This window comes from Loxodonta africana, chromosome 7 (assembly GCF_030014295.1).
Source record: "Loxodonta africana isolate mLoxAfr1 chromosome 7, mLoxAfr1.hap2, whole genome shotgun sequence".
NCBI classification, from domain to species: domain Eukaryota; kingdom Metazoa; phylum Chordata; class Mammalia; order Proboscidea; family Elephantidae; genus Loxodonta; species Loxodonta africana.
The window spans coordinates 107,815,314-107,834,493 of record NC_087348.1 but is presented as its reverse complement, the minus strand read 5'-3'; positions in this window follow the sequence as shown (position 1 = coordinate 107,834,493).

Sequence of the window (19,180 nt, the reverse complement as noted above, 5' to 3'; positions counted from 1 at the left end):
CTGATACAATAAAACAAAAGCAGGTATAAATTGACTGTCTGGCTGCTATCTAGTTTTATCTGTCTTTACCAGTGACATGTTTATGGATGTGGAAAGTTATGCAAGTTTAATAAAAACCTAAGCATAGTTATTCTCAGTTTTGCAGACTTTTAGTTTTGTTCACCTTCCTGTAGTCCATAGACATTTTCATGGGGAAAATTACTGAGCTAGAAGACAGAGAACTTGCCATTCCAGAAGCTGCCAATCCTCCCCTGCTGGGCTTCCAATGACCTTCCAAAGATTACCATGGACTTCCACATCAGCTCACTGCTTTCCAACACATTGGTTATCATGAGAAAAAAAGACTGGAAACTCTAGTATCAAATTCATTTGTGAACAAACTCAATCAAATAACAAAAGATCATTATAATGAAAATAATGCTAGAGTACAACTCAGAAAACCAAGATTCCAATCTTGGTTTGGCCATTGTGTGATTGTGGAAAATTACTTGAGTTCAAAGATTTCTGTTCTTTCTCTGTAACTATCAGGATAGATAGGTAATAAGATTCATCACTAGTTGAAAATTTTATAGGAGGTGAGGAGGAAGGACAAAGGGGCAAAGGAATTAATGGTGGATGATAAAAATGCAATTAAAATAGATAGTTGTAGAAATGTAGTTAGGATAGGGTTGGGAAAAAGAAAGGAACCCTGATGGTGCAATGGTTAAGCACTCAGTTGCTAACTGAAAGGCTGGCAGTTTGAATCCACCCAATGGCTCCATGAGAAAAAGACCTGGAGATCTGCTCCTATAAAGATTTTAGCCTATAAAACCTTATGAGACAGTTTAGTTCCGTAACATGGGTTCACTATGAGTTGACCTCAATTCAATAGCACGTAACAAAAACAACAAGGGAGGGGGGAATGTCATGAAGAGGTTGATCATCTGAAGAAATAGCAGACGATTTCCTGGATGTTAAAGAAAAGATTATGTGAAAGGAAGAAAATGAAAGGAGGTGTCAGCACAAAATATTCTTGTGTATAAAGTCAAATGATTTCCCTTGATACTATTCAGCTTTTAATATCTCAGCTAGCCAACTGTAAACACTTACTTGCTAAATTAGCAGAAGTTTCTAGTCTATAGGTAGGTGACAGAGGTAGGTTGCAGGTGGTGAAGAGATTTTATGCCATTCTGACTTCTGGCTTGGTGTCTAGGTTCTAAACCTGGGCAGTGGCTCCTTGGGAGGCTGACATACTCCAGTACCATCATGTATCTCTTTCTCTAAATCTCAACTCCAGCTCCATGTGTCGGAAGCATATATTTGCCTTTCCGAATGTTTTCTGGCAGGAACTTTCTTTAAAAATAGAAACATGCTCTTCTTTAACTCATTAAACAAAGCAGATCTTCCAGAGGCTATTAATTATGGATGCCAAATTTACTGACTTTGATAGACAGACACATTGATCCTTGCTATCACCTCTAAGTTGTGGACATATTATTTTAATTTTTCTCCAATTATCTTGTGAAATGAATTTATATGGGGTGAATTACAATTGTGAACGTCCATTATATAAACTGTCTTTCTAAGCATTACTTTTCTTCGTATGTTTGGAAATTTTCATTTGCTGGCTAATTTTGAGTGAGAGATTTTTGGTTTTCTCATTAGTTTCCCATCCCTCTCATCCCAATCCACACTCTGGGATCATTATTTCCCATATAACAGTTTTGCATAGCCTCCAACTAACATTTCTAGCCACCCATCCAGAACCAGCTCTACTAATTGCAGTTCTCAGGGAGATGGGGAACACGGCAGATACAGCCCTGAGAACAGTCAGTAACTTGGCTCAGTTCCGGGAAATGAGACTATGTCTTCATTCCCCTTTTTTCTAGGCCTATAGTTTTAAATAAAGCCATTTTCTCAGTCAAAAGTAGTATAATTTAAGAATCAGCTTATTGGTTCATACAAAAAACACTGCTGGATTTTGATAGGGATTCCAGTGAACATATAGATCAATTTGGGAAGAGTTGCCATCCTATAATGCTAAGCCTTCCTATCCATGAGCATGTATACCGTTCCCTTTATTTAGGTCTTTCTCAATATATGTATACACACACACACACACATATACATATATATACACACACACACACACACACCTGGAGAGAGAGATCAATTGCTGTCAAGTCAACTCCAACTCATGGTGGCCCCTTGGGTGTCAGAGTAGAACTGTGATCCATTGGGTTTTGAATGGCTGGTTTTCCAAAGTAAATCCTCAGACTTTTCTTTCAGAGCTCCTCCGGGTGACTTCAACCTCAAAACTTTCAGTTACGAGCTGAGCACATTATCCATTTGCACCACCCGAAGGCTCCCAAAATAATTATACCTTATCCATATGGCTATGCAACTGACGTGAATTTGGAGATCATCTCAAGAATAGATTTGACCCTTTGAACGCTAATGACTGAAGACCAGACGAGCTGTGGGATGACATCAAGGACATCATACATGAAGAAAGCAAAAGGTAATAAAAAGAAAAGAAACAAAAGACCAAAACAGATATCAGGAGAGACTCTGAAACTTGCTCTTGAACAGAGAATAGCTAAAGTGAATGGGAGAAGTGATGAAGTAAAAGAGCTGAACAAAAGATTTCAAATGACAGCTCAAGAAGATGAAGTAAATTATTATTATGAAAAATGCAAAGACCTGGAGTTAGAAAACCAAAAAGGAAGAGCACGCTTGGCATTTCTCAAGCTGAAAGAACTGAAGAAAAAATTCAAGCCTCGAGTTGCAATTTTGAAGTATTCTCTGGGAAAAATACTGAATGACAAAGTAAATATCAAAAGGCAATGGAAGGAATACACAGAGTCATTGCACCAAAAAGAATTGGTTGATGTTCAACCATTTCAGGAGGTAGCATATGATAAAGTACCAAAGGTATTGAAGGAAGAAGTTCAAGGTGCACTGAAAGCATTGGAGAAAAACAAGATGCCAGAAATTGATTGAATATCGGCTGAGGTGTTTCAACAAATGGATGCAGCACTGGAGATGCTCGCTTGTCTATGCCAAGAAATTTGGACGACAGCTACTTGGCCAACCAACTGGAAGAGATCCATATTTGTGCCTATTCGAAAGAAAGACGATCCAACATAATGTGGAATTTATCAAACAATATCAATACCACATGTAAGTAAATTTTTGCTGAAGATAATTCAAAAAGGTTTGCAACAGTACATCGACAGCGGACTGTCAGAAGTTTGAGCTGGATACGTAAGAGGATGTGGGACAAAGGATATTATCACTGATGTCAGATGGATGTTGGCTGTAAGCAGAGAGTGCCAGAAAGATGTTTACCTGTGTTTTATTGACTATGCAAAGGCATTCAACTGTGTGGATCATAACAAATTTTGAATCAGATTGCAAAGGATGAGAATTCCAGAAAACTTAATTGTGCTCATGTGGAACCTGTACATAGACCAAAAGGTGGTCATTCAAACAGAACAAGGGGATACTACATGGTTTAAAATCAAGAAGGATATCCTTCAGGGTTGTATCCTTTCACCATATTTAGCCAATCTGTATGGTGAGCAAATAGTCCAAGAAGCTGAACTATATGGAGAAGAACAGGGCATCAGGATTGGTGGATGACTCATTAACAACCTGCAACACACAGAGCGCACAATTTTGCTTGCCAAAATTGAAAAGGACTTGAAGCACTTCCAGATGAAAATCCAAGACTACAGCTTTCAGTATGGATTACACCTCAACGTAAAGAAAAAAATCCTCACATCAGGACCAATAAGCAACATCATGATAAATGAGAAAAGATGGACATTGCCAAGGATTTCATTTTGTTTGGATCTATAATCAATGCCCATAGAAGCAGTGATCAAAATATTAAAGGATGAATTGCATTGGAGAAATCTGCTGCAAAAGACCTCTTTAAAGTGTTAAAAATCAGATATGTCACTTTAGAGACTGAGGTATGCCTGACCTAAGCCATGGTATTTTCAGTCTCCTCATATGCATGCAAAATTGCCCAATGAATAAGGAAGACCAAGGAAGAATTGATGTGTTTAAATTATGGTGTTGAGGAAGAATATTGAATATACTATGGAATCCCAGAAGAATGAACAAATCTGTCCTGGAAGAAGTATAGCCAGAATACACTTCAGGAGCAGGGACAGTGAGACTTCCTCTAGCTTACTTTGGGCATGTTATCAGGAGGGACCAGTTCCTGGAGGAGGACAACATGCTTGGTGAAGTAGAGGGTCAGCAAAAAAGAAGACCCTCAAGAGATGAATTGACACAGTGGTTGCAACAATGGTTTCAAACACAACAATGATTGTGAAGATAGTACAGGACAGGACAGTGTTTTGTTCTATTGTGTATGTGGTCACTATGAGTTGGACCTGACAGAATGGCACCTAACAACGAAGAAAGAAAAATCTGATCAGTGAATCAATTAGAGTTAACAGGGTTTATAGAGTGAGAAGCTGTTCCTAACAGCAAGTACCCAAATTGAAAATGGTGAGGGGCTTGAGTTTACACATTTATAATGCCTTTTAAAGGTTAAAGAATGAAGTATCTTACCTTTTGATTTGATTGGTTAATTATATTTAATTTTTCTTTTTTTGGAAATTTGGTCACTAAATGTTAAGCTGGCTTATTTTGATTACATGAATGTTGCTGACTTATGCTAACTCATGTTGATAAGTATTGCTAAATTGTGCTTATGGGAAAAAAACTTTTTTAAGACTTGATTCTGTGAAGTTACTGTTTCTTGTAAACGGGCTTATGATAAATTTTTGTTTGGCACTTGACCCAGGGGAAACATTTTGCCTCTGTAAAATCTTTTAACATTCCTTGTTTTGATTTTTCGTCCTTTTCTTTTTTCCTCAATAAGTCTCACTTGTAGTTTACCAATATAAACAGTTTTTGTAAAAAACTATTTTTTGCCTATTTGTTTAATCTTCTCTATATGTTTGTCTTCTATGTCATTAAATTTCTGCCCTTACCTTTATTATTATCTTCTTTTTTACATTTTTATTCCACTTTTTGTTCCTTTTCTAACTTACTGAAATGATTAGCTCATAGATTTTTTGTTTTTTTCTGTTTCCTAAAATACACACTCAAAGCTATAAAATTGTCTCTAGGTATTGCTTTAGCTGTATACCACAAGTATGATATATAGTGATTTCAATATCATACAGTTTGTCAAAATAATAAAATTCTCATACTCAGCTAGGAGTAAAAGCAAAAAGTTTTATTGTGTTAGAGACAACTTGAGTTGGGGCAGTGCCAAGCAGGTCTACAAGGCACTCCAACCTTAAGGAAGGGAAGAAGGGTCTATGTTCAAATATTTCAGGAATTTTTAAGCAAATTTCCTGGTTGATTGATATTTAAAAAAAAAAATCTAACCAGTCAGGTACAAGGCAGTCCCGAAGTAAGACCACACATTTCTCCTTTTTAACATCAGCTATTTCTTACACAAGGCTCCAGAAACAGTCTAAACAAAAACTTTCTGAGGACATTCTGTGCAGGCAAACATTTCACGTACTTAAAACCACATATTTTTAGTCATTAACCTTCAAAATTCCTCCAGCAAAATAAGTCAAGATTCATGTGATTGTGGGAAAGCAGAACCAGGGACAAAATGGGGTCTGATTTCAAACCTGTTTCAGCCATTTTATTCATGTCAAGCACCTCAGATTTTAGATTGCTCTGACATACTTCCCACTTCTGATCATAAATTTCTGCAGAAATATGAGAGTGTTTTCTTCTGCAGGGACTCTTTATTGTGCAGGAGTAGAAATTAATCTTAGATGGCTACTTGTTATCTGCAAGCTTTTAAGACCACAGACAGTACTCATGAATACGGTAGCTGGGCACTATCTAGTTCAGAGCCCTTTACCATGCCCTAGATTGAACACTCTGCTCCTTGATTCCTAATTGGGGTATGTGTAGAGTTAGGCTACATTAGAGGAATAACTTGTCATTCAAAAAGGACTGACCTTAAGGTGTGAAATCAGTCTCTGTAGTAAAACCCAGCTTCTTCAAGGTACATAGTTCTTCACATAGCCACAGGAATCTCTGTTCAATTGCAAGCATTAGATGAGCAATTCATTGAACAAGTCCTATAATAATGATTAGAGCAATCAAAATAATGAATCCAGTTCGTAGTCTAGGGCATGACCAAGAGTCAATACCATTAGGCATCTAGCTAAAAATATCAAGAAAAGAAGAAACAGTCATGGAAGTTGTCATGAATTGAGTTTTGTCCCCAAAAAATATGTGTATCAATTTGGCTAGGCCATGATTCCCAGTATTGTATAATTGTCCACCATTTTGTCATCTGAAGTGATTTTCCTATGTGTTGTAAATCCTTTCACTAAGGTGTTAATAAGGTGGGTAAGGGACAGTTATGTTGATGAGATCTACAAGATTAGATTGTGTCTTAAGCCAATCCCTTTTGCAATATAAAAGAGAGAAGCAATCAGAGAGACATGAGAGCCTCACACCACCAAGAAAGAAACACTGGGAGCACAGCATGTCCTTTGGACCCAAGATTCCTGCATAGAGAAGCTCCTCAACCAGGAGAAGATTGAAGACAAGGACCTTTCCCCAGGACTGACAGAGAGGGAAAACCTTTCCCTGGAGCTGATGCCCTGAATTTGGACTCTAGCCTACTAGACTCTGAGGGAATAAATTTCTCTTTGTTAAAGCCATCCGCTTGTGGTATTTCTGTTATAGCAGCCCTAGATAACCAAGACAGGGGATATGGTATGTAGCCAAGTGGCTTTCTGATGGACCCTAGAGATGTCTTGTTCTACTTCTCTGATGGTATTAATCCAGGCACAACATGAAGTACTGGCAATGGCAAACGCCCTACCTCCACCTTGCTGGGCAAGAAGGAAATCTAAAATTATTCTATCATCTAATACTACTTTAATAAGTGACTCCAGTGATTTCTGCTGAGCTGTCATTCCATTTGCAATATAGTCAGCAATTTGAGCCATAGTGGCAGACAGATTGCAAAGATATTTTACAAGTTGTAATATTCCATACAAAGAAAAAACAAACCCACTAACACACAGTCAATTCTGACTTACAGTGACCCCATAGGATTTCCAAGGCTGTAAATATCTATGGAGGCAGACTGCCATATTTTTCTCCCACGGAGCCACAGGTGGTTTCAAACCACCAATCTTTCAGTTAGCAGTCGATTGCTTTAACCTTTGTGCCACCAGCACTTGGAGAAAAAGACCAGCCCCATCCAGGTCTGTCAGCTATGAGGTTCTTTCAGAGAACAAGTTCTTTTATTAATAAAGTGATTAGCTTTAATTCACTAGTCCAACATAAACTGTTTTCATAGGAGAGGATGTTCAATGGGATTTCTAGAGTCCCTGGAGGACGTTGGGCCCACATGTTCCAACCATTTAGACAGGGTAGTACCCAAGTATATTTGTTGAATGTTAAAATTTTTTTTTCAGATTGGTTGATCCTCCACATAGAAATACATATGCATATGGTGCACACATCATACTTATTCCTGTCTATTTTTTTGGGTAAGGAATATTTTGATTGGTTATTTTAAGCTGGTTCTCAGTTATGAATTGTTATAAATGGATAACTCTTCAAATTCTAAGTGATCTTGGGCTTGTTCACAAATAAGAAGGTTTTGATCTTTTGCAAGGCATTCATCTACTAATTTTGAATAATAACAATAATCAACAAAGATGATGTAGTGTTCAAGATTAGAACATCTATTCAGACTTGTCCAAATACAGTTGAGGTTAAAACAAGGCACTAAAGGGTGAGTTGATAATTCGGGAGGGTGCCATAATCTTACATGTATGGCTCACTTAAAGTGTTTCTCAAAATCTTTAATAACATTAGGTATAAAGTTGTAATTCAACACTGGGGCAGCAAAAGAGTCTGAGTGGTCTTGCATAGAACAGAGGGAGGGTGACAGTTTCAACATTCAGTCAAATTACTGGCACTAGCTGATTGGACTAATTTAACAAGTGCATTTTCTCTCCAAACATTAGTGGGGACTGTTGAAAGTAGAAAGAGAAAACCTGAGAAAAGCATTATAATGAAGAAAAAAACTATCCAAAAGTAATATAATAAAGCAAGTAACATAAGATATCAGTTACAACAAAGTGTCTTCAGTCACTTGCATGAGAAAATGAAATCTTAATAGAGAATAATACCATAAGTGCACAACAAGGCAATTAACATAAGAATAGCTACAATCCCTAAGCAAAGTCCATAAATTTCAGCAACTTGCATGAGGTCTTGTTCCATGATCTTGGGATCAGCAGTCCATACCAGATGTCACCTACTTCTTGCCACTAGGGTGTTTAAAGAGGTTTTCTTGTTTCTGCTGTCTAACCAAGGTGCTAAGGTGTAGAAATTTATACAAAAGGGGCAGTTAACAGAATAATTCGGAATTTGAGTCTGCAATACACAACCACATTTCTTGAAAGATGTGCACATATTAACAAGAAAGCTTAAAATATGCCTATATTTTGGCACAACATAGGACAGTGCATTAAGAATATTTTAATTATGTAATATCTTTTTTCTAGGATTGTTATGTCTCTAGTAATCACATTGCTCATGGTCACTTTGAAATTAATGTTATAAACATTCTGAAGCTGCTGTAGCAAAGACATATCTTAGACTTTCCTTTTATTTTCTGAAGCAGAATCTAAAATTAAAATATTTTAATTTTAAATTATCCTTAGATTTGTATTGTACTTTACTCCTTTCTGACTATGATCTTGTTATTTTCATGACTCTTTTCTTAAACAGGTCCCTGCCTAGTGGCAGCACACACTAAAAATAGAGAAAAAACTCCCCAAGAAACCTGAGAGGCAGAAAATGTAGGTGGGTGAACATATATCCGATTACTCATGAAAGAGGTAAACTGTAACATTGTGGATTCTTAATACCATATAATAATATTTATAACTCTGATCATTACTGATTGCCTATTCCATGGCAGTACTAGGCTTTTTATATCAGCCGTTTCATTTCATCTAGGAGATAACTGAGGGATAAAATTATTTCCCATAATTAACAGATGTGAATATGGAGTTTCATACAGATTAAGTAACTTGCACAACATCACCCAGACCATGTCAGATTCAATTCAATCTAATTCTAAAAGAAGTTTTTGTTCTTTATAATAAGTCAAAGTTATCTTCCTCCTGAGGGCCAGTGTCTATACTCTCAGATCCATTTCTCCAATGTAATGCTAAATAAATATTCCTTAAAAATTGAAAATGTTAAGGTTGCATCCCAGGGCCTTGAAAGGAGCCTATGTCAGTGAGGGGTCCTGAGCTTTATTAGCTTCCAGAGAAACCCACCACTGGCAAAGTGAGAAAACAATGGTGGAAGAAGAGAAGAGAAAGAGAGAAAATCTGAGGGAGAATGTAAAATTAGATACAACTTATGTGGAATTACCTAGAAAGTAAAACTCAGTGGTAGATTGCCTATTGATGACTTTTGGGAATTAGAATAATATCTAATATGGAATTCTAAGATGTTTATTCTGCAGTTGAGATGTTATCTCTCTCAATGACCACAGGTAGTCCGGTAAAGCTCCATGAATGGTTCCGAGAGTGAGTTTTCACACAGAAATAGTGAAGAGGCTCAGTTGTATCTCTCAATACATGCGCTCAGAACCAAGACTGCACATGTGGAAATAGGAAATGAAAGGGTAGGGGAACATGAAAACATAACTTCCCAGGGATACACAGAAATCTTAAGAGAGTGCTTTGGACTTCCACAATACATGAAATACGGGATTTATGGGACATCTGCTGTGGATCTCAAAAACCTGGTGTGGGGGGTTATCTGTGTCACATAAGAAACACATATGGAGTCTCCCTTGTACACTGAACCCTGATTTTGTCTATTATAAACAATAAATATATTTATCACCTGTTAGCCTAGGAAATATTGATCAAATCCACTTCTTCTGTGTAACACTTTGTTAATCAGCTAACTTTTGTATGTCTAATTGAATAGCTACTGTGTTAATTTATTGCCTGGCAGACTATGTGCCTTTCAAGGACAAAGATACCACTGTATACATTAATGTTCTCTTGGTGCCTAGTGTACTGCTTGGTCCTCAAAAAGATGCATTAGTGTTGAAAATCAGAGCATAACTGTACCTTAAGATATACGTAATTAGTTTTATACAAGGAAAAAAAATCCTGTTAAAACATCAAATTAAAACTTCTTCCCAGCCATTTTTTCTGCAAATATATGCTTTGTGTTAGAAGGGTACTTAGGTGAGATGATGGATGGCTCCATGATAACTCTGTTAAAGCCTCCATCCTATTGTTGTGCTATTGTTATCTACAAACTTGTACAAGGTGCTACTTGTCTGACATTCATAGGGAATAAAGGACTCAGCGAAGCGCACTTTCTAGATAGCTTTAACTTTCCACTTTGTCTTATTTTTTTTAGCGTTTTGAATAGAAACCTTATTGAAAATCTGTTATGCACTTCATAACATTTTCCTTTACTAGAAGAGTATACCATTATACAACTCCTAATTGGTGTTTATCATCGTTTTGACCACTAATTATGTCTGTAACTTATATTGTATAATCCTTATGCAGTAGGCCTGGTGCTTAACTGCTACGCTGCCAGGGCTTCTCGAGGCATTAAGCAGTTAATAGCAAATTCCCATAAGGTAACATTTTGTCATTAGGAAACTACTTTTAACCCTGCTAACTGAAGCAGAAAAGGAGGTGGGGTTGTTGAATGTAAATGTATGGAATACAGAAAGCAAAAATAGAACCAGGTGTTTCCAAGTACTGGGCGGGAGTCTTCCTGGTAACAACCAGCAAGGAGATGTTTGGCAGGCCATATTTACATCTATTCCTATGCTTAAAAATACTTGTTGAGTACTTACTAAATGTCAGGGATTATTTTGTATGAAAGGTAAGGCACCCCTCTGCAATTTTTTTACTTTGCATGGAGTTAAGGAATGAAAATTACGAATAAATTATAGAGCAAAAGAAATATAGTCTATAATGTTTTTGTAAAATAAAGATGAAAGCCTTAGAAAATTAGATAAGCTTTCTGAGCTTTTTTTTCCCCCACCTGTAATGGATTAAATTATACCTATTACATTGATGTAAATGATGTAAGATAAGTAAACTGTTGGATATTTAATATGTACTCAGACTTGTTAGTTTCCTTCCCCCTTGGGTTTTTTAAATAATCACATGGCTTGCCTTTAGTGACTTTTAAAAGAATCTTCTCCAATACTGTTCAAGAAAGGGCACTAAGAACTTGGACCTACTTGACATTTGTAGTAACTAGGCATTAAACAGTCTTCTTTGTGTTCTATGCTTATAAATTTTCAGAAACTTTCTTTTTTGCTTTATTGAGGTAGAATTCGCAAGGAATAAACAGCATCTATTTGAAATGCACAACACGTAGATTTTGACAGATGTATGTACCCATAAACCACCACAACAAATATAGAATGTTTACATCACTCCAAAAGTTTCCTTGGCCCCCTTGCAGTCTATCCCTCCCTCTGCCTTTGACCCCAGTCAACCAATGACCTGTTTTTTATCTTATAGTTTAGCTTGCATTTCCTGAATTTTTATGTAAATGAAACCCTGCTATATATCTTCATTTGTACCTATTTCTTTTGCCTAATATGATGACTTTGTGATTTATCTATGTTGTTGCATGTATTAATAGTTTGTTGATTTTTATCGATAAATAAATTTCCATTGTATGGATATAATATATACCTATATAGATGTAGATATTACCCATTTCACCTGTTGATGGAAGCTTAGGCTGCTTCTTATTGTGAATAAAGCTGCTATAAATGTAGTGTGCAAATCTGTGAATGGGTGTAAGTTTTCATTAATCTCAGTTAAATACGTAGATATGGAATATCTGGTGAGAAGCTCTTTTAATTTTAACCTGTACAGAGGGAAAACAGAGAAGGATGCTCAAATTCTGGACAGTTAAAAGCCAAAACCTGGCTATAAATCTTCTACACAAGCTAAGTATTTCCTTTGGAAAGGGGAGCATATTTTAACCCATCTCTTTTCGTGACATCCTTTCACTCACAGACTACCTTGCTTTTTTACATTCTTGTTTGTTAATAGTTTAATCTCATTGTTGGAATATGTTTTTTCTGTCTCTGCAGTTGTCAATGTGCCTACAACTCAAGAGTTCTCTCTTCACTCATCTACTGGATCTAATTTATTATTCTGGGAGTCCATATAGCTAAGTTAGTTAAGTTTGTCATAAGTGAAGCTAATACAAAGACGAAAAGCTCTAAATGAGGCTGTATTGTGACCCAAGTACGTAATTTCGAGTAATATCTAGTTTGGTTTCTTGAAGGACTTTGCTTTCTTTCTACCTTCTGGATAACTCAGGCTCCAGGGAAATATCCTGGGATAAACTGAGGATAATCTATCATGGATTGATTCTACTTCCTTAGTAGATATTGTTGTTATATTCAAAAAATGAAATAAGTTCACTTTTACTTTGTCAAAAACTGTAAAGGAAATTCTTTGAATCAATTTCTTAAATGTTTTTAAAGGTCTTTCAAAAGCTCTAATAATTTTGAAATTCTTTTCTAGTATTTTCAACATCTTTATTTCACAATTTATTTACAAAATTCAAAATGTTCTTTTACTTCTTGAATGTGTGTGTGTGTTTGCTGATGGGAGGAAAGATATATGTCTTGGAACGTAATTCCTAAATATTTTTTTTTTCTGTCAGGTTATGTAATGAAATGTTATTAGATACTGGACATTTGGAGGAATCATAAGTGTGTTTCTTTTTTAAATCAGTAAATATTTATCCAGCACTGAAATGACATTATGCACCTTCACCTATGTTGTTGTTGTTAGGTGCCATCAACTCGGTTCCAACTTCTAACAACCCAATGTACAATAGAACAAAACACTGCCTGTGTTGCGCCATCCTCATAATTGTTGGTATGCTTGAGCCCATTGTTGCAGCCACTGTGTCAGTCCATCTCATCCAGGGTCTTCTTCTTTTTCCCTGACCCTCTTAAACTTATTAAGCATGACATCCTTCTCCAGAAATTGGTCTCTCTTGATAACATATCTAAAGTATGTGAGATGAAGTCTCACCAGCCTCGCTTCCAAGAAGCACTCTGGCTATATCCTTCTTCCAAGGTAGCCACATTTGTCCTTCTGGAACTCCATGGTATATTCAGTAATCTTCACCAACACCATAATTCAAATGTATCAGTTTTTCTTCTGTCTTATCGATTGTCCAGCCTTCGCATGCATATGAAGCAATTGAAAAATCATGGTTTGGGTCAGGCACACCTTAATCTTCAAGGTGACCTCTTTGCTTTTTAGCACTTTAAAGAGGTCTTTTGCAGCAGATTTGCCTAATACAATGTATCTTTTGATTTCTCAACTGCTGCTTCCATGGGCGTTGATTGTGGATCCAAGTAAAACGAAATCCTTGAGAACGTCAATCTTTTCTCCATTTATCATGATGTTGCTTATTGGTCTAGTTGTAAGGATTTTTGTTTTCCTTATGTTGAGATGTAATCCATAGTGATGGCTATAGTCTTTGATCTTCATCAGTAAGTGATTCAATTCCTCTTCACTTTCAGCAAGCAAGGTGTGTCTGCATATCAAAGTTGTTAATGAGTCTTCCACCAATCCTGATGCCAAGTTCTTCTTGATAGAGTCCAGCTTCTTGGATTATATGCTCATCAATAAGTATGATAAAGGATACAACCCTGACAGACATCTTTCCTGACTTTAAACCACGAAGTATCCCCTTGTTTATCTGAATGACTGCCTCTTGGTCTATGTATGAGTTCTGCATGAGCACAACTACGTGAACTGGAATTTCCATTCTTCACAATGTTTTCTATAATTTGTTATGATCCACACAATCAAGAGCCTTTGCATAGTCAACAAAACACAGGACAACATCTTTCTGATATTCTCTACTTTCAGCCAAGATCCACTTATCATCAGCAATGACATCCCTCATTCCACATCCTCTTCTGAATCTGGCTTGGATTTCTGGCAGTTATCAGTTGATGTAGTGCTGCAATCATTTCTGAATGATCTTCAGCAAAATTTTGCTTGTTCTTTTTCCTTTGTTGTTGATACTGTTCAATAAATTCCGCATTCTGTTGAATCACCTTTTTTTGGAATGGGCACAAGTATGGATCTCTTCCAGTCAGTAAATCAGATTGCTGTCTTCCAAATTTCTTAGCATAGTCAAGTGAGCACCTCTAGTGCTGCATCTATTTGTTGAAACATCTCAATTGGTATTCTATCAATTCCTGAAGCCTTGTTTTACACCAATGCCTTCAGTGCAACTTGGACTTCTTCCTTCAATAACAATGGTTCTTGATCATAAGTTACCTCCTGCAATGGATGAATGTCAACCAATTCTTTTTGGTTCAGTGACTATGTATTCCTTCCATCTTCTTTCGATGCTTCCAATGTCATTCAATATTTTGTCCATAGAATCCTTCAGCATTGTCACTCGAGACTTGAATTTTTTCTCCAGTTCTTTCAGCTTGAGAAATGCTCAGCGTTTTTTTTCCTTCTGGTTTTCTAACTCAAAGTCTTTGCACATTTCATTTTAATACTTTATTTTGTCTTCTTGAACTGCCCTTTGAAATCTTCTGTTCAGCTCTTTCACTTTATCATTTCTTCTGTTCACTTCAGCTACTGTACATTCAAGAACAAGTTTCAGGGTCTCTTCTGACATATACTTTGGTCTTCTCTTTCTTTCCTATGTTTTTAATGAGCTTTTGCTTTCTTCATGTATGACGTCATTGATATCATCCTACAACTTGTCTGATCTTCCGTCATTGGTTTTCAATGCAACAAATCTATTTGGAGATGGTGTCTAAATTCAGGTGGTATATACTCAAGGTTACACTTGGGCTCTTGTGGACTTCTTTTAATTCTCTTCAGCTACAATTTGAACTTGCCTATGGGCAATTTATGGTCTGTTCCATAGTCAGCCCCTGGCCTTGTTCGGACTGATGATATTGAGTTTCTCCATCATATTTTTCTGCAGATGTAGTAGATTTGATCCCTGTGTATTCCATCCGGTGAGGTCCATGTATGTAGTTGCCATTTATGATCTTGAAAAAAGGTATTTGCTATGATTAAGTCATTGGTTATGCAAAATTCTATCACGTGATCTCCAGTGTCACTTCTATCACCAAGGCCATATTTTCCAACTACTGATCCTTCTTTGTTTCTAACTTTCACATTGCAACCACCAGTAATTATCAGTTCATCTGGATTGCAAGTTTGATCAATTTCAGACTGCAGAAGTAGGTAAAAATCTTCAATTTCCTCACCTTTGGCATTAGTGTTTGGTGCGTAAATTTGAATAATAGTCATATTAACTGGTCTTCCTTGTAGACATATGGATATTATCCTATTACTGACAACGTTGTACTTCAGGATAGATCTTGAAATGTTCTTTTTGATGATGAATGGTGATCCAATTCCTTTTTAAGTTGTTATTCCTGGTATAGTAGACCATATGATGGATTCAAAATGGCCAATGCCAGTCCATTTCAGCTTAGTATATCCTAGGCAGGATATCAACCTTTATGCGTTCTATTTCACTTTTGATGACTTCCAGTTTTCCTACATTAATACTTCTTACATTCTACATTCTGAGTATTAATGGATATTTGTGGCTGTTTCTTCTCATTTTGAATTGTGCCACTTCAGCAAATGAAGATCCTGAAATCTTTACTCCATCCACATCATTAAAGTCAACTCTAGTTTGAGGAGGCAGCTCTTCTCTAGTCATATTTGAGTGCCTTCCAACCTGAGGGGCTCATTTTCCAGTACTATATTGGACAATGCATAAGGTTTTCACTAGCCAGTTTTCTCAGAAGTAAACTACCTATTCCTTCTTTCTAGTCTGTTTTAGTCTGGAAACTCTACTGAAACCTGTACACCACGGGTGACCCTGCTGGTAGTTGAAATACCAGTAGCATAGCTTCCACCATAGCAGCAACAAGCAAGCCACCACAGTATGACAAACTAACAGATGCATGGTGGACCTTCACATATAGCAGGGAGAAAAAACCTTAAGGTTTTTTACCAATTTTTTTTCTCAACTTCTTCAGGGCAATAATTGTAGTATATAACTGTTCTTTTTGTCTACCTAGAACTTGTGTCGTATTAAGGCACTAACCTTTACCTAACCCTTTCCAATTCTAAAAACTATCAAATACAGCAGACCATCTGCTCCCTAGACCTAACCAATGTCATAACCCACTTCATACTTCATAGTGATTGGTTCAAGTAATGACCTAAGAAAAGATAATTAGAGTACTTCATCATATGTTATACATGAATTTTAAGAGACAGAGGGAGGGAGACACGGGGAGAGATTGATAGAATGGAGAGCAGAGAGATTGAAAAAAGGGAGAGAGATGCTTTTATACCTGAATTACTAAGGTTTAAAGATGTGGGCCTGTTGCAGAAGAGATAATCTGAGTGAAGGGATAGAGAAAGAATGAGAGCTGTCTAATGATATCATTTCAGCTTCTGAATATAAATAAATGTATCTGATATTTGTGATTTCATATATGTCGGAAATAGTAGTCCTCTTTCTCATGAGAATTCGATCATTGACATTGTTGGTCACCTTCTAGCTCTGGAAACTTTGCTTGAATTAATCTCTTCTTTCTGGAATGCTTTTCCTTGTCCATTGAATTACTAGTTGACATGCCATAATCTGCTTGAAGATGTCCTTGATATTTAGCGAAGAAAATTTCTACTTTTAAAATGATAATTTTTTTTATAGATCTCACAAAGTAATTTTACATAAATCAATACCAAAATAAAAAACCAACTGCCATTGAATCAATTCCAATTCATAGCAAACCTATAGGACAGAGTAGTACTTCCGAGTAGAGCTTCCTAGGCTGTAATCTTTATGGAAGCAGACTGCCTCCTCATCTTTCTCCCACAGAGCAGCTAGTGGATTTGAACTGCCAACCTTTTTGGTTAGCAGCCAAGCACTTTAACCACTGAGTCACCAGTTCTCCTTAAATCAATACACCACTTCTTATATCACCTTGACATTTTATCCAATGCCTCATTTGTCTGTGTTTTATCTTCTGTTCAAAACCATGCTTAACTTGAAACCAAGGATCGTTTGGTGCATCTGCAAATCTCTCTATAGTGCAAAGCACAATGTTACACTCATAGCAAATACTCAGTAAATAGTCAGAAATGAATAAATTATATTTAAAAAGCAGAAGATATCATCAACCTTGAAAATATTTTTTTTCAACTTCCTGAAAACCAAGTGAAGTGATTCTCTTTTGTGCTGTAAGACTAACTTTCATTTATTCAAATCATTACATTTCTCACATGGTACATAATTTTTCTGTTAGACTGTTTCCCTTATTTCTCTATAATTTAATTAAGGGCTTAGATTGTGTTGTTTATTGGCCCAACACAGTACCTAGCAACATAATAAACAGCTAGTAAATATTTATTGAATTAATGAATGAAAGGAATGCAATGTAATATAATACAACCCTAAATCGAACAGCAAAATTATTATAATTTAGCTTTTATAAATCAGTTCTAATATTCATCTTTTCAGTAAGGTTTTAGATTACCATCACAGATGGATCTTTATATAGAAAATTATTTGAATGACAAATAAAGAAATTATAAAGTTAGAATGGATCTTAGATGTCAGCTTATCTAGTCTCTTTGCTTGACCAACAAGAGAATTGAAGTCCAAATATTTAGTGAATTCCTCCATATCACATGGCTTACGAAGGGCAGAGCTTCCCATTTCCGTTCCCACTGCTCCTTCTATTATAATATATTGCTTTTCTCTTAGTGTTGGTTTATTCAATTTGGCAAGAATTTGGAGCAGTGGTTTTGAGTTTGTTTTTGTCCTTGGGGAAGGCGGAGCTGCTGTGCACTCATATTTGTTACTAGAGTGTCAAAATGATCTGAATTAACCCAAACTAAATGCCTTTGACATGCTCTTGCAAAAGACACCAAAATGGCTACTGCTGATATTTGTTATTTTTATAGGAAAAACTAAGAGTTCCAAAATAATGATATCATTTTAGTTTGGGAAACTATTAGTTTTGACTAGAAGTGTGTTTTCCTCTGGTTCTACTATTTTCATCATAAGCAAATAGAATTTTTGTCCCCACCTCCCCCCTGATTTTCTGTAGTCTTTATAGCTGTCTAGAAAACATTTCCAAATTTTGCTGGTATGAATTATGGACTGTTTCTGCTAAAGTACAAAGTGTTTTTTCTTATTAAATGATTGTCTCTTCCAAAAAAAAAAAAAAAGTGGATTTTTGTCCTTATTTCATTATTTACTTATTTCTAAGTATGTCTCAACTTCCACGTGGATTTTCTTCAAAGTTTTGAAAAATATCCTAGATCTGTTTAGCCAGTTCATTTAATCCTTTTTGTTTGGGGATTTTGTTTCTTGTTCATTTTCCAGTGAAATATGAAGTCAGAGATTCTATTCCATTGATAATCTGTTGAAATTGCTTTAATGAGCCTAAGGATAATTTTAACATAGTTTTACAAATAGTTCTCCAGAGATTTATTTATGCAACAATTGTCAAATACCTATTATGTACCAGGCACTGTGCTGTGTCTTGGCGATGTAGTGGTACCCGAGGCAGACACAACCTTATCCTATGGTGCTTATATTCTCATGAGAAGAATATACATTGAAGTAATTATAAATTAGATAAGGGCTAAAAAAGTGACACAGGGTGTTTTCAAAGCATACGAAAGGAGAAAAGGATTACCTGATCAAGTAATATTTGACCAAAGATCAACATATTGGTAAGTGGTCAATCACATAAATTGAAAACTTAATGATCTCCTTAGCGAATGAGGAAGGCTTCTATTCAAACCTGATGAAACATAACATCACCTTTTACATCAGTTTTTCATCCTGACCAATGGGAAAGAAAAGCTTTAGAATAACAAGAATAAGATCCTTGTTAGAACAATGCTTTTGCAAATGTTTGAATAATTATATCTAAGAATTGAATATTCTTAGATATAATTATGTCTGTATTAGCATGAAAGTAATATTGTGTAAGGACAGAACTTCTTGTAATGGTAGAGAGTATAAACCCTTCTGAAAATAACAAATATAAAGT